This window comes from Miniopterus natalensis, chromosome 12, assembly GCF_054644295.1.
Source record: "Miniopterus natalensis isolate mMinNat1 chromosome 12, mMinNat1.hap1, whole genome shotgun sequence".
Classification (NCBI taxonomy): domain Eukaryota; kingdom Metazoa; phylum Chordata; class Mammalia; order Chiroptera; family Miniopteridae; genus Miniopterus; species Miniopterus natalensis.
In genome coordinates this window covers 6,548,986-6,564,400 of record NC_142092.1, presented here as the reverse complement: position 1 = coordinate 6,564,400, position 15,415 = coordinate 6,548,986, and the positions used below count along the sequence as shown (strand labels likewise).

At 46.4% G+C, this 15,415-nt stretch overlaps 1 pseudogene; it reads left to right on the top strand.

The window, feature by feature from the left end:
- The first annotated feature begins 4,576 nt into the window (after positions 1-4,576).
- LOC107544211 (methylmalonic aciduria and homocystinuria type D homolog, mitochondrial pseudogene) lies at positions 4,577-10,129 on the top strand (annotated as a pseudogene).
- Positions 10,130-15,415: the final 5,286 nt, after the last annotated feature.

Genomic DNA, 15,415 nt, shown 5'->3' with positions numbered 1-15,415 from the left:
CTCCTCAGCAGAGAGATCCCTGCTGATTCCTAACTGCCCCACGCAGGTATGGGACCAGCACAGCATATTTTGCATCTCCACCTCTCCTACCAGTCTTGATGTGGCTTCTTCTTTATATCCTTAGTTATAGGAGGTCTGTTCAGCTAGTCTTCAGGTGGTTCCAAGAGTGGTGGTTCTATTATGTATTGGTAATTTTGATGTAGTGCTGGGAGGAGGGGAGCAGAGCATTTCCCTACTCTGCCATCTGGAAGGTCGGAATACCCTGCTCTTTACTGAGTGGACCATCTGCCCAAGCCATCAGAAGCCTCTGCCTGTTCTACTTCCCAAAAGTTGATGGGAAAAGGGTCATGAACGCTTCTCATCCACACTGTTGTGTGGGGTCCTAGGGCCCTGTAGCGACACAGTGATGGTTCTGACGAGACCCAGAAGCTGTCCATGCAGCCACTAAGGAGCTGCCCTGGCAATGGAGGCTGTTCAGATGTCGGCTGTAGGAGCCCGGATCGCAGGGGAGGAGGCTTGCTGCCTGCAAAGCCCAGAAAAAGCAGAACAGGCTCAATGAGACACTAGGAACAGGGCAGGGAGAGGATGGGAGCCCGGACAGGGCTGGAGGTAGGCTGTGACTGTGCAGGAAGATTTGGAGACAAATCTCCAAACTCAAGAGTGCCCTCCCTATGCTCTCCTTGGCCAGACTCACCTCCTGTGGCTGCAAGTAGCAGGCAGATTTATTTGTGGTCTCGCCGAGTTTGGGATGAGAAACTATGATTTGAACAGTTTTATAATCTTGCTCTTTGGGAGAAACTTGAGTGGATTTTTTTTTCTCCAGGCAAGATACTTTTGACATTTGAAATTAAATTTCAAAATCGTCTCTGGAAGAGACCAAGAGCATGAAGAAAGCGTTGGTGATTTGGAACTTCTGCAGGTTGTTTTGCCAAAATCTTCCATGAGAGCATGTGTGGCACTTGTTTGTTTCCTTAGTGTTTTGTGATTTGCTCTTTCTTAGAGGGTTGTTTAGAAGAAAACAAGTGTTTAATTTTAGCTTTAGTGAGGTATAATTGGCCAATAACATTTTAAGATATTTAAAGTGTACAACATGATGATTGGACATACGTATACATTGTGACAGGACTTCCTCATTGAGTTAGTTAAGACATAAATCACCTCAGATATTTATCCGTGAGTGTGTGAGTGTGTTTGCTCATGAGAGAGAGACAGAGAGAGAGAACTTCTAAGTTCTACTTTCTTAACCTCTATGGAAAGCAGTATGTAGGTTCCTTAAAAAGTTAAAGATAGAAATATCTCATTCCTACCAACACTGCACGAGGGTTCCCTTCTCCTCCCATCTTGTAATCTCTTGTCTTTTTGACAGGAGTCATTCTAAGGGCTGTGAGGTGACATCTCTAGTGGTTTTGATTTGCGTTGGCCTGATGATGTTGAGCACCTTTTCATGTACCTGCTGGCCATCTGCATGTCTTCTTCAGGAAAATGTCTGTTCAGTTCCTCTGCCCATTTTTTGATGAATTAGTTTTGTGGTGTTGTTTTTCTCTTGAGTTGTGTGAGTTCTTTATGTTTTGGATATTAGCCTCTTATTAGGTGTATGATTTGCAAATGTTTTTTCCCATTTTATATTGATTGTCTTTGCATTTTGTCGATGGTCTCCTTTGCTGTGCGGAAGCTTTGTAGTGTCACTTGTTTATTTTTGCTTTCTTTTTTTTTTTGGTCTTTGTTTTTGGTGTCATGAAGAAAAATATTTTAATTAAAAACAAAACAGATTCAGTTTAAAAGGTGACTTGCTATTAACAGTTGTCTTTTCTCTTTATGTCAACAGCAAAGAACACATACTGGTCTTTCAAAACCTTCAGTGTGATGAATAAAACCTGTAAAATCACGATACAATCGATGCATTTAATGCCTCTTTTAACAGTCACCGTTCATATTACTTCGTACGTAAGGAATACCTTGAATCCAAAATTCTCAAAATATTAAAGTCAGTTGCTCAATTAAAGAATATTTAGCCCAGCCGGGCGTGGCTCAGCGGCTGAGTGTCGACCTGGGATCCAGGCAATCGGAGTTCGATTCCCGGTCAGGGCATATGCCCGGGTTGTGGCCTCGATCAATGACTCTCTCATCATTGATGTTTCTCTCTCTCTCTCCCTCTCCTTTCCTCTCTCTGAAATTAATAAAGATATATTAAAAAAAATAAAAGAATATTTCACAGAAGCTATACATTTCTTACTTTATCCTAATGCTTAGCTAAGTGGTATCCGTAATTAACCTCTTTGCTGTTGATGCACATTGACGTACAGAAAAACTTCCTAGAAGCTGACATCTGCTACCTGAGACAGCGTGGATCGAAACTCATCGTGTCTTGTGTCCCAGGGCCCCCCACTGCCTCTCTTGGTGCACTGTGTCCTTGGCCGTCCAGTGTTGGCACCTACACTGGGCTTTCTTCTGGGGAAGTTCCTTTAACATTGACATTGCAAATTAAAAATACTAACGAGCCAAAGGGTCTGTCCATGGACCTGGGAGAATCATGGAGGAATGAGAGCAGAGTCCTTGTGTAGGGCAGTGCTCTGGGTTCACCCTGAGACTCCTACCTTGCTCTACAGACAAGGACGTTGTCATTTCTCTGGAGCAGAGAGAGAGCACCCCGATGGCAGCCTGAAACCAGGTGCTGTGAGTGAGTGAGTGAATGGACATGGAAGGTCCTGAGTGAAGGGGGGGAACTTATGACCATCCAGTAAGGTGGTCTTTTCTTAGCCCAGGGAGTTCCTGCCATGCTGAATGAAGACTTGGAGCTGCTGGATTTGGGGGTTTTTTTCTTCTTGTTTTTTTTTTTTTTTGGAGAAGCCATAATCTAGACATTTTTAATGGGAAATCTCTAAAATTTTACACATTGGTAACTATTTCTGTATTTTTTCAAAAGCACACTATGGGCCAAAGGAAACAGAAATGAGGGCCCACAGCCTTCAAACATGCATTTTCCCATTGTCACTTTTGCTGAAGTGGGACAGAAAGAAGGACCTCTGCTTGGGAAGGACTGACTGCGTGCTGCTTGTCGTCTGACGACATGGGTGAAGATTCTCGCCATCCTGCTGAACAGACTCATTCCAGGCTATGTTATCCTTAGGTGATCTCAGTTCACTGACTCCAAGCTGGGTTTCAGTGAGAGCTTTGAAGTAGTTCGTAAAATGCCCATGAAAATGTCAAGAAGGGAAGGTCCCATGGCTCCCCTCAGAGGATCTGTGGTCCAGAGAGACTCACAGGTGAACACGGGCCAGGCTAGGCAGCTTCTTTGCTGGCTTGCTTGGCAGTGGCCTTCTGCAACTACCATCTACCCTACCCTTTCCTCACATGTCCATGTGCTTGCTTGTTACGTGGTCCCACCTGGGATAGGAACAAATGAGGAAGTGTGTGGATGACCTGTTCATATGTGCCCTTCCTGGGAAATCGTCATCACCTTTCTTGCTCCTGCTCTGCACGCTGAGGAGGACCTCACCAATGGGAACCCTTACAAATGGGGGCCTTCACAAGTGCATTGAGATGATCCCACCAGGTGTCTCTGTATCTGCCACCATCCTGTTTGTTGTGGTGGTGAAGTGACTGTCTCCTGCGCTCATATGACCCAGTAACTTTTCTCAGTGTCACACAAGGTGCTTTTGTCCTAACTCTGCCTTCCACTTGTGTTGCACGGAGGGACCAGTGAGCCACCTGCTGGCTGCCAGTGTGGTGGAAATCAGATGAAGAACTAAGCCTAATTAAGGACGGTAGAGTCTCGTCTCCCTGCACCCAGCAGAATCTATAATGAGTTTCTCAGCATTTCTGTGGACTAGAAAACTTCTAGTAACTCTAAGTATAACCTATTAGAATGATGGCAGAAAGAGCTGAAATAGGCCATGGCTGTCTTACATCCTTTCCCTGGTAAAGACGCTTATTTATCAAGCTTGTGATTCTGTCTAGATGGGTCGACACTCATCACCACCACAGAAGCTCTGCTTCCTGGGGTGGGAAGCACATAGCTCGCCTGTCAGGGAAAGGGTTTATTCACACCTAGTTGTCATATAAGTGCTTTCAGCTCTTTGCTGTTGATATAAATTACTGCTGGAGTACAGAGTGAGTATCCTCCAACAAGACTAACTCTTTTCATGCCATGGTGCTCTGAAGACTGATGCGTGAGGGTGCCCTGTGCACGTTGAGAGCCTCCCTTTATAAAGGGCATTCACTGTAATTTGGCACCTGCCACTGATGCTAATGTGTGAGCCTGGCTCTGGGAGCGTGCCTCATTGGCTGGGTCATCCACTGCGAGAGCCCAGACTGGGCAGAAAACTTAGCGTCACAATGCCAGGCAACCTCGGAGCAGATGAATCTGTGAGTCCCACTGGGAAAATCTGTTTTAAACGAGCATGTAAGGGTTTTTTTTTGTTTTGTTTTCTGTGGTTTTTTTATATATATCTTTATTGATTTCAGAGAGAGGAAAGGAGAGGGGGAGAGAGAGAGACAGAAACATCAATGATGAGAGGGTCATTGATCAAGGCCGCAACTGGGCATGTGCCCCGACTGGGAATCAAACACCAATTGCCTGGATCCTAGGTCGAGGCTCAGCCGCTGAGCCACGCCCGACCAGCCATAAATGAGCACGTAAGTTTAAATAGCCAAGGCATATAAAATAAAGTCCTTACTTTCTCTCTTTATAACACCTCAGGCGCTACTGCTAATGATTTTCAACTCAAGCCTGTGATTCCATCTCTGTGCACAATAAACTGACATGGAAATTATTCAAAGGGCATCTTTATTGCTGGACCTGGGAGTTTCAAAAACTAGGTATGTGTATTATATTGGAGTGTTTTAATAGATATTTTAATGAGGCCACAACAGAATAGAAACTGTTTTCAAAGTTGACAATAACTCCATGTATAATATGATCCAGATGGTTGTCAGAGACAGGCATCCAAGGACTGTGTGCCTCATATCCCTATAATGGAAAGTATATAAATTACACACTTTTTATTGGGATATTTGAATGTCAGTTAATGGAATCAGAAAAGTACCAACAGATGTAACAGGCAGACAATTTCAAGATGCAGTTCAAAAGATTACTGCCTAGTTTCCCCTGGTTTTGCAGGCTCTTTAAAATAGATCCTTTGGAAAGAGGTTTCCTTTCATAGTAATTTCTTCCTTAATTTGGCTTGTTTTTGATGGGAAAAAATGTTTAAACAATTTATTTTGCAGATTCTTATTTGAATGCATTAACTGCTTTTCTCACTGAAATCACTGGAGCCCATTGTTAACCTCTCAGAGACACATTTGTATAACCTCTACATCACCTTTCCATCTACAAACTCCAAAACACGTGCTCTTGGCCTTGTTTTTTCAGATGTCCATACAGCAGCTACTTGTTTTGTAAAAAAGCTGGGAATATTATGAAAATTAGTGCTCTCTGGGAGGGGAGTGGATTTCTAGGAGCTCCATTCCTATTTTGCCTTCTTTTCAAGGGGATGCAAGAGTAGGCAGGCCTGGGCTCTGGCCACCACCCACTGTGCCTGGAAGAGCAGTTGCCCTGTGCAGCCTTGTCTGTTCCCCCCAGCCTCAGGCCTCACCTTCCGCTTTACTTGCAGGCAGCTTCAGATTGTCTCCCCAGCAATACCCAGAGGTCATTTGCATTGTAATATACCCAATTCCAAGAAGGTACCTCATGGAAATGTATTTGACTTCCCCAAACAGAAAATGTTCATATACCCTTAGCTGGTTTGGCTCAGTGGTTAGAGCGACGGCCCTCAGACTGAAGGGTCCTGGGTTCAATCCTGTCAAGGACACATACCTCAGTTGCAGGCTGGATCCCTGGCCCTGGTTAGGGTGCATGGGGGAGGCAGGCAGTTGATGTATCACATCGACCCTCCCTCCCTCCCTCCCTCCCTCCCTCCCTCCCTCTTTCTCTCCCCCCCTCCTCTCTCCCCCCTTTCCCCTCTCTGTGAAAAGCAGTGGAAAAAATATCCTCAGATGAGGATTTAAAAAAAAAAAAAGAAAATGTTCATATTAAAATGACACTAATAAGATAGAGTCTCCTGTCTCTGCACAATGGCATTTCCCCAGCTTTCTTTCCAAAGTGAAGAGGAAAGCTGGTTTTCTCAGACTGAGAAATACCATGGTGACAGTTCAAGGAATGTTTGATCTCATCGCCTGATTGTAAGAATGGAAATCTAGAGAGAGAAGCAAGCATGGAAGATGAGCAGTTAAGGATTTGGAGGTGCCTGCCATTAAGAGACTGAAAGTTTTTGATGACTAGCTCAAATACCTAACAATACCAGATTTTTGGCTTTAGATTTATTTTTCAGTGTAGTTCTCACCAGTCGCCGTGTGTTGTGTGTTGTGTTTTCTGTGGCACGAGGAGGGAAGATCTCTGTGCACAGGGCCTGGTTGCACCAGCAGTGTAGGAGCCACCAGACAGAGTTGTACTTCAAGTCACCCCAAGCAGGTGTTGACCTAGTGGGACACTTCCTGCTCTATTAAGGATCCTTGGGAGCATCTTGACTTTAGTTCATGTGGCCATACGTCATGAGAGGTCCTGTACTGGTATACCAGTTGAGCTGTTTTTATGCTCTTGTCTCCCAAAGTCAGTTTACTGGGATCTCACCCCTTAGAGCTGGAGTGGGTATGTCTGGCCCGTGGGTCCTATATAGCCACCTGCAAAATCATTTGGTCTGGCCCAGCCAAGGCAACCGCAGGCGGGACTCAAAATTCAGTAAATGTAGGAGCTTTTTTCATAGCTAATTTTTAAGTTGATAATTTTGTATGGCCCGCTGATGATGTTATAAATATCTAAATGGCCCTTTGCAGAATAAAGACTCCCCACCCCGGCCTTAAAGGAACACCTTTGAACATGTCATAGCACACTCATTTTTTAACAAGTGAACAAACATTATAAGGTACAGTTTACATAAGTAAGATGTATCGCTTTTAAGGGTTCCCTCTTCGGTGTGTTTTCACAAAGGCACACAGTTGTGAAACCACTGTCCCAGTCCTGACAGAGAGCAGCACCGTCACCACAGGTTTCCTTGTGGCCCTTGCGGTCCATCTCCGTCGCCTGCCCCGCTAGGCCCCCACTAACCTGATCTCCACAACTGCTGCGTGGGTGGTTTCCTGCCCTAGAACTTGGTGTCAGCGGAGCCACAGCCCACGGCCCTTTGTGTCTGACTTCTTTGTGCTATATGACGTTTGATCATTTTTGATGCGAGTAGTATTTCCTTGTGTGAAGACAGCAGCTTGGCTTAACCGTTCTCCTGTTGGTGGACATTTGGGCTTTCAGTTGGTAGTTTGGGAAACGCCCGTGTGGAGGAGTGTCATAGGGTCACACGCATGCACCCCGAGAAACCAGGACGGCTTCCAGCGGGCTCCCGGTGGGAGTGGACAAGAAGGACGCTCTTTCAGGTTTCCTCCGTACTCATGTGCGACGAGTGCTCTGCACTCTACATGTTTGTAGTGATCAGTAAACGAGAGAGATTTTATGCAGTGGAGGACACATTCTTCAGGCAAAGTCTCAAAGGCGTATACTTTATCCACCCAGCTGGTTTGGTCATTTTCCTTGGAAAAGAATTAAAACTTTTTTTCATATAGCCTTTTAAAAGCGCATAGATGGTTTATATCAAAACATATGCTGAACAGAATAGTCAACTTAAAAAATATAACATCTGCCCTATCCAGTTTGTCTCAGTGGTTAGAGCGTTGGCCCATGGACTGAAGGGTCCTGGGTTCGATTCCCAGTCAAGGGCACGTTCCTCCGGTGCAGGCTCCATCCCGGGCCCCAGTCGGGGTGTGTGCAGGAGGCAACCAGTCGATGTGTTTCTCTCACATCCGTGTTTCGCCCTCTCTGTCCCTTCTGCTCTTTCTGAAAAGCAATGGAGAAATATCCTCGGGTGAGGATTCCAAATAATAGTGATAAAATAATGAGATAAAATAATGAGATAAAATAATGAGATAAAATAAAATAAAATAAAATATAATATAATATAATATAATAATATAAAAAACAAATAAAATAGGACCAAGCAAAAGGAGACTGCAAAGATGCCAACGATAAAGGCCAAAATAATTACTGAGCTTACAGTTGGACTGGGCTCCTGTGAGAATCCACGCAAGAAACATAAGCCATGCTGTTCTTGTCACCACGTGACAAACGGAATCCCTGCAGAAGAGGTGACGTTCTAGCCTTAATGAAATTCTAGCACTGATGTAAAGAGACAACCAGTGAGTTCAACAGATAAGTTTTGTTTGCTTTTTAATCCTCACCAAGGATATTTTTCTATCGCTTTTCAGAGAGAGTGGGAGGGGGGGAGAGAGAGACATCGATGTGACAGAGACATCAATTGGTTCCCTCCTGCACACGCCTCTAACGGGGGCCGAGCCTGCAACTGAGGTACCTGCCCTTGGCCGGAATTGAACCCGGGGCCCTTCAGTCTGAGCACCGATGCTCTGACCACTGAGCAAAACTGGTTAGGGCCAACAAATAAGTTTTAAGATTTCAAGTGGTCCTCTGAGAAACTGGTTTCCTTTCTATGACTAACGTGTATGCACTGCCCATCTTCCCTGGTGCCCATGTGTGTGCCCTGATGGGGACGTTGGACTGCAGGCTCAGAGACGTACTTAATGGAAGAAGAACTTAGGGGGGACTTGGGCCATTGTACTTGGGAGCATATGTGGGACCCTTAAAATGTGGTGTAAAATTTCACAGTGGCAACCTTGTTCTTACAGGACCCAGAAAGAAACTGGATTTTAAGATGGTGCACAAAGGTTGAGAATGAGAACGTATTGTAAGGCTTCAAAACCGTGGATTGTTAATTCTTATGTTTCATTGCAAATTTTAACTAGAACTCTGTTTCCTTTCTTAGGGACCACAAAGATTTTTCACGGCATGGGCAACAAAAGCCCTGAGGTAACAGGAGACACAGAGGTGACTTTCTTCTAGCAAAAATTGACCTACTGACAGGCCAAGAGCTTGCAGGAGCAACACGAGGCCACTCTACTCTTTATTTTCCCGCCACAATTAGCAAAAAATGTGTTTTCCGGTGAAGCATTCAGAAACAGGAATATAGAAAAATGCAAGTTTAACTTTCAATTTCCATTTATGTTTCACTTCAGACGAGTGGAAACGTCATTGAAAATGTCTCCCCTTGATGGTGGGAAGAGTCAGGGTCTGGAACAACTGGAGGCAGTGGTGGTGACCAGACTGACTTTACAGAAGGAAAGATATTTTGCATCTGCTCTTTCCACTAGAAATGCCAATGTGCTCTGTGACAGAGCCAGACTGGTTTCCCATCTCCCAGGAGTTTACTCTTTAGTTAAAAGGGTTGTTGGTCCCAAAGCCTTTTCAACTGCAAGATCTTCGGGTTCTGATGAGTCCCATGTGGCCACTACACCTCCCAATATATTCTCTTGACTAGTATGGCCGGATGAAATTTTGGGACCCTTTGGACCTCAGGACCAGAGATTCCAACTTCCTGGGAACATAGGTTTTGACTGTCACCTCAATGGGACCATGTCACAGAAGAAAAGCCAGGTTCAGAAAACTTTAGCTGATGTTCTAGCAGAACCTTTATCAAGGGAAAGACATGAGTCTGTGATGGCACAGCATGTGAATGAATTTCAGGGCGACGGTGCCCCTGTTGAACAAGAAAGTAACAGTGCAGAAATGTTCTTTGAAAGTGCCAGAGTAGAGTGTGCAGTCCAAACATGTCCAGAATTGCTGCAGAGATTTTCAATCACTGTTTCCAGATATGGCCACCAACAAACCATCGATTCTGACTGCAACCCTGGAAACAGAATGGTATGACTCTTTGGAGGGAGAAGGGAGAAAGTGAAAGAGAAATGCTCTCAGAGATGCTCATCAGTGGTGCTAGGGAAATATGCTACGCTCTTCGAGCCGAAGGCTGTTGGGCTGACTTTACTGACCCATCATCTGCTTTGGCATGTTTTTGAACCATATACAGGCAACACCCCTTTTGTTTCTTGTTGTTGTTTTTTAATTCTCGCCGGAGGATATTTTTCCCATTGCTCTTCAGAGAGAGTGGAAGGGGGAGAGAGAGAGACATTGATTGGTTGCCCCCTGCATGGGCCCCAACTGGGGCTGGGGATAGAGCCTGCCACCGAGGTACATGCCCTTGACCAGTATTGAACCCGAGACCCTTCAGTCCATGAGCCGATGCTCTAACCACGGAGCCAGAACCGGCCAGGGCAAAACAACACTCTTTGAAACTGTTGGCTGCTGTAGAGTGATTCGTCTTAGTCTCTGGGGTACCCATGTGATTGTAGGAAGTATCTGTACAAATGCAACTCCAGACAGCCATATTATGGAGAAATTTAGTGGAAACTAGTAGTATTGTCAATTTATTTGCCGTACAATTTCTACTTAACATTTGGGTTGACCTTCTAAACACTGAAAGGCTTCAGTTCTTAAAATTTACTTATTTCTAGGTATTTACCTCTACATTTATGAATTTGCAACATTGACGGGTTTGTGATTTTTAAATCTCAGAGGTTCATATTGTCAATGAATACATGTTAAGCACATCCAGAAGGTGGTAATTAGCATGTAACTATGCTATGATCTCCTATTGTTATTTCTCCCCTTTATTGGAGAAACCTTAGTTTTAATTATTTTCTCCAGGATTAAATTGTACATCTGCTTACGATGATATATTTTATTCACCGCAGTATTTTTTGGTTAATCCTCACCCAAGGATATTTTTTTCATTGATTTTCAGAGAGAGTGGGAAGGAGGAGGCAGGGGGTAGAGAGCGAGAAACATTGATATGAGACAGACACATCGATTGGATGCCTCCCACACGAGCCCCGGCTGGGGCCAGGGATCGAACCTGCAACTCAGATACGTACCTTGACCCAAAGTCGAACCCATGACCCTTTGGTGGGCAGGCCCATGCCCTTACCACTGAGCCACACTGGCCAGGGCTCATTGCAGTATTTTAAAAATGTGGTTTCTAAGATTTCCAAGAAAGTGTAATATTAATCTTTTCAAGTGTTTTTTAAGATGAGTGCAATTGAAAATTCTAGGTTTAACTTTTCATAATTTTCTTTTTCTTGGTACCACTCTTAGTACTACTTTGAAATAATGTACATACAGGAAAAGAAGACTAAGAATAATACTCATCTTTATGAATCTCAAACATACTAAAAACATGATTCTTAACTCCTGGGTTGTAATAAATCAGTGTCAGTTAACGTAGCTCTTTCTGAGACAAAAGAAGGAAAAGAAAATGCCTCCATCCACAGGCTCAAAGGCTTTTGTTAATTTCTTCTCCTTTCCCCCCGCCAAGGATCCAGGGTACTTTACACGGATTGCGATACTTTGGAAGGAGCATCCCTCACAAGTAGCGTATACGTTGTACCCTGAGTAACTGGGACACACCAAGGGACAATATTTAATTTGTCGTGACAGTCTGGTCAAAAGATACTTGATGGAAAAGATACAGACTGAACAAGAGAGCTATTACTGTTTCATCTCATATAAATGACCGATTTAAAAAATTGCATTTAGTAATTTATCAGCAAATATGACACATACCCTCATGTTCTGTCTGTCTGAATTAAAATGTGATTTTTAGTGACAGAAACCTCAATCCCATGGGGAGTCCATTGGCTCAAGCTGCTGAGAAGGGGCTGATGCAGCGGTAGGTGGCGCCCTCGAGTTGGGCAGCACCCTGGAGTTTGGCTCCTGGCCTCTGAGAGCCTTCCTGCAGGGAGCCGGCCCCTCCCTGCCCTTGCTGTGAGAAGGCAGCTCCCCTCAGGTTTCAGGGAGAGGGGAGCATCCTCAGGGCTCCTGCCAGAGTGGGAGCAGGGACTCTGCCCGTCCTGCGAGGCTGGCACACGCCCTCCTGGACCTCTCCTGTGGCCAGGGCGGTGGTTGCGCATGGGGCTTCAGCACAGCCCCGGCCTGCCCTGGGCTAGAAGCAGGGTCCGTGCCACGTGGGCCCATGCCTGAGAGCAGAGGGTGGTCATCAACTCCTGGAAGGAGGAGAAAGGGGTTCTGACCCAGCATGAAAAATTCTTCTCCAACCAACCGAGAAGTTAGGAGGCATTCTCAAGCTCAGACGTTCCTCATGGTGCCTTGCAGGGCCTTTCAGCTGGTCCTCCTGTCTTGGGAGGACTGTCATGGCCGAACTCTTGCTTTCTTTACTATTTTTATTATTTATACAATCCATTGTATCTATTTTTAAATTTTTATTTTATTGTGATAGGCACACTTAACATGAGAACTACCGTCTTCACAAATGCCAAGTGCCTGTCACTGCCACAGGCACAGTCTCTAGCACTTTCTGCTGCAGAGCCAGCTCTTTATATCCATTGAACAGCTCTGCGACCCCCTCTCCCAGCCCCTGGCATTCACCATTCCACTTTCTGCTGCTATGAATGTGGCTACTCTAGGGCCCTCACGTAAGTGGGACATGAGGTGCTGGTCATGCTGCGACTGGCTGATTTTCAGAGCATAATGCCCTCTGGGTGCCCGCGTGCTGCAGCAGGGGCAGGGTTCCCTTCTCTTTGAAGGCTGTGTGATGCTCCATTGTATGTCTGTACCTCATGGTTTTACCCACCGTCGGTCAGTGGACACTTAGGTGGTTTCCACATCGAGGTTTTGTGGCTGAACTCTTTCCTCTCTCTCTGCAGATGGAGCAGTTGTCATCCAGGCAGATGTAACCTGGTGTGGTCAGCATCACTTGTAGCAGCAGTTTAGTGAGTGTTTGAATGTTTGTGGATGTCGGCATTTGTGAGCCCCCCATCCCTTTGGAAAATGTCTCCAGGATTTTCAAAACCAGTGACGCTGGGGCTCAGACGTGTCCCCAAATGCCCCAACCGATGTGGCTCTCGGACCTAAGGTGCCCCTGGGACACGGACCATGCCTCTCATTTCAGTCTCCAAGGTGTAGCTGAATGTGGCATTCAGACTCTCCTAATTTGTAAACCTGTGCCATCATCCAGGAAAAAGGGACTGGATTTAATAGGCCATAGAAAGATCTTTCAGGATTAGGGAGAATTAGAGTTTCAGAAGTTGGGCTGGGGGAGGCCTTGAGGGAAGCGGGAAGAGAGAAAGAAGCATTTCCCTGAAACAGAGGAGGGGCAGGCGTGGAGGAGAGTGAGGGCCTTTGCTCAGCACGGTGACATCAGGGGTCCCAGGCCTGCGGACCCTGTGCTCTATCCTGTCATCCCATGTGGTGCCCCACTGGGCGAATGTCCCAGGATACTCACCAGCCCAGGAAAATGGTGAAGTACAGGCGATGCACTGAGGTGATGGTGGGGAAGCCCCAGGATTGCCGCCCCGCTCAGGGTAAAGCCGGGGCCTCCCTGTGGTTGACGAGGTGCTCCTGGAGCTGACCTGCCCCCCATCCTGGGCTTCTGCCACCCAGGCCACACTCACTCCCTGACCGAGGGCTGCACCACCCTCAGAAATGAACTGAGGGAGAGAGGCCCTTCCTCACTCTCTGGCAGAAAAAGAGCACCCCGTCAGTCTCTAGCACTTTATTCTGCTCGACTTTTCTTGGGTATCATTCCCAGAGACTATTTATTTTAAATTATTAAATGGGAATACAGCGTTCAGAAAATAAACGATTTTCCTATTTAGTTTTGTTATTTCTGCTGTGCCCTAAAAGGTGCCTGCTGTTTAAAGACCGTCATGCTCACTTACTATTTAAGTTACCAAGAGAACTCCTTTTTCTGCCCCACCCCTCTCCCTCCTCCCCACCGCTCCCCCCACAGGAAGAGAATGCAGTGGCCAGAGGCAGCAGCAGATGGTGCTATAAAGACAGACTGTGTGCACCTAAAACCACTCTAAAAATACAGTATACTTAAGAAAAAAGTGCTAAATGTTGGACAAAATTGAGGAGTCTGTAGGGACTGCTCGTTTTGTTAAAAGCTAGTGACACTTGCTGTAAGACTTACCACCATTGCTCTCTGTCTCCACCCCTGAACTACAGGAAGCCCCGGAGTGGAAAGGTTAGTGCCGGGACCAGGGAAGCTGAGCTGCCCGATTTCCCACACTCACTCCAAGGCGGGGTGGCTCATGGATCCCCAGCCTCTGGCCTCGGTCCTCTGTAAGGAAGGGTCCGCCACGTTGGGAGGAGGCTGTCCTGAAGACGTCTTCTGGGAAGTCTGCGAGGCCCCTGGGAATGTGGAGATGGAGAGTGGGTGGCACAGGCATGTTGGCAACTAAGGCCCTCAGAGTCCTCCTTAATGATGAAGGTGTTTCTATCTTACTTCAGTTTTTAAAACTTTTTAAGTCTGGTCTCTTTTGGACATAAATAAAGAGTGTGTGTGTGGGACGAGGCGCTTCTCTTTTGTCACAACAGCGTTTCATAGGGTCTCAGCACCAGCTCGTGTGCTTTCTCCAAATGGGAGTAATGGGGGAGGGGCATTAGTCAGGCTTCTGGGGGAAGCAGACAACAGGGCGTGTGTTTGGAGAGAAAGATGCATCATAAGGAATCGGCTCCCCTGGCTGTGGGCTGGCAAGTCCACAGTCTGCAGCGAGGCGGCAGGCGGCAGGCCCAGGAGAGACGATGGTGCAGGAGGGGTCTGAAGCCGGCTGCTCGAGAACCCTTCTTACTTGGGGGAGGTCAGGCTTTTTGTTCCCCTCAGGTCTTCAGCGGATCGGATGAGGCCCACCCACAATGGGGCCCCTTTAGTCTGTTGATTTCAATGTCGGTCTCATCCAAAACCATCCCTGCAGAACCACCCAGAGTAATGTCTGGCCAAATATGTGGGCACCGCATGGCCCGGTCAAGTTGACACGTGATATTGGCCTCACGCTCGTTCTTCCCTTCCCCCTTCCCCCTTCCCCCTTCCCCCTTCCCTCCTTTTCCTCCTCCTCCTCCTCCTTCTCTCCTCCCTCCCTCCCTCCCTCCCTCCCTCCCTTCCTTCCTTCCTTCCTTCCTTCCTTCCTTCCTTCCTTCCTTCCTTCCTTCCTTCCTTCCTTCCTTCCCCCCTCCCTCCTTCCCTCCTTCTCCTCCTTCTCCTCCTCCTACTCGCCTTCTTGCTTCCTTCCTCCCTCCCCCCTTCCTCCCTCCCCCCTTCCTCCCTCCCCCCTTCCTCCCTCCCCCCTTCCTTCCTCCCCCCTTCCTCCCTCCCCCCCTCCCTTCCTTGCCGGTACATGTCTTCCACCCTTTTTTACCTCAGACTGCTTTCCTCTGCTGTGTTACATCCTGCACCCGACTCAGTATAAACTCTTATAACACAAAGTAGACCAAGGTCTGGATATTGTGCCTCATGAATAATCTGAGGCAGGGAAGGCAGATATTTAATTTAATTTCATCACCAGTAAGTGGTACTTCAAAATTTGTTTTTTAAATCTTCAGCATGGAAGCTGTTTTAATGTGAAATCTATTTGTTTTATACTGAGAGACCATTTAATTTTGGTCCATTTA